This window comes from Chenopodium album, chromosome 7 (assembly GCF_948465745.1).
Source record: "Chenopodium album chromosome 7, dcCheAlbu1.1, whole genome shotgun sequence".
NCBI classification, from domain to species: domain Eukaryota; kingdom Viridiplantae; phylum Streptophyta; class Magnoliopsida; order Caryophyllales; family Amaranthaceae; genus Chenopodium; species Chenopodium album.
This window is the reverse complement of record NC_137840.1, coordinates 45,408,014-45,409,068: the sequence shown is the minus strand read 5'-3', so window position 1 is coordinate 45,409,068 and position 1,055 is coordinate 45,408,014.

Sequence of the window (1,055 nt, the reverse complement as noted above, 5' to 3'; positions counted from 1 at the left end):
ACTAGCAAATTTTTCTTGGCAAAGGTGCCTTCTAATATTGCTGCACCGCGCAACTTTAGAGAAATCTGCACTAACATGGCTGGATTACCGTCTCCTCTTCTGAGCCTTCCCGTTAGACATAGGCTTTTGAGGCTCTACAGGGAGCAGGGACTGGTGACTCAAAGTTCCCCAAGATCTGGCTGCCCAACTCCAAATATATTGTGGGCAACGAGCAGCTCTCTGCTATGCGTTTGTGCCGTACGCATGAGTCAAGTAAGTTTCCAACTTTCTATCCTTTCTTTTTCTTCCTCTTTTTGTTTTTTTTTTTTGTCTCTTTGCCTTATTTGATTTTTCCGCCCTTCTCCCTTTCAGGCTTCGACAAGTTGGACAAACGTATGCTTGGGCTAGCTGATAGTTGGAATGACCCTTTGACTACTACTCTTGAAAATCCCCCTCAGCACTTTGACACGCTGGAGGTGTTTGCAGGCTCTTTGAAAGGTAAAGTGCGTCTGGCTCCTGCTGAGTTGCGGGATGTTGTTGACACTACAACTACTGCTGAGCGTGCTAGGTTCAGCCACGCTGAAGTTGAGCCTTCATCCTCTACTGTTGGGAGTAGGCGTGAGACTCGGCCTGCCCCTCGAAGGGCGGCTACAGAATCTGAGGCGTTAGTGGCGCCTAATGCTTCTCCTAAGAAGCAGTCTGTCGCGGCTTTTCGCTGGGTGGCACCTTAGACTTTTGCTGCCAAAAGACAATGTGACCAAGCTTCTAATGATCCAAAAAATACTGCTGATGATTTTGCTGATAGTATTCTCCAATTTCTCCCTGAGGGGCCTGAGACCACTACTGTGGGTGAAAAACCCAATTCTTCTGCTGAGCATGTTCTTCTCTTTCCTTCTACTGTTGATGATGCTACTGCTGCGAAGGATATTGATGTTCCCTCTGTTGCAGCTACTGACTTTCCGCTCCCTGACGAGACTATCATGGAGCTTGCCAGATTTCCGACGCGTCCCTCCGGGCTGAGAGGGCGGCTTCGAAGCGCTTCAAGAGGTGGGCTCTTCCGGGCAGGGGGTTCTCAC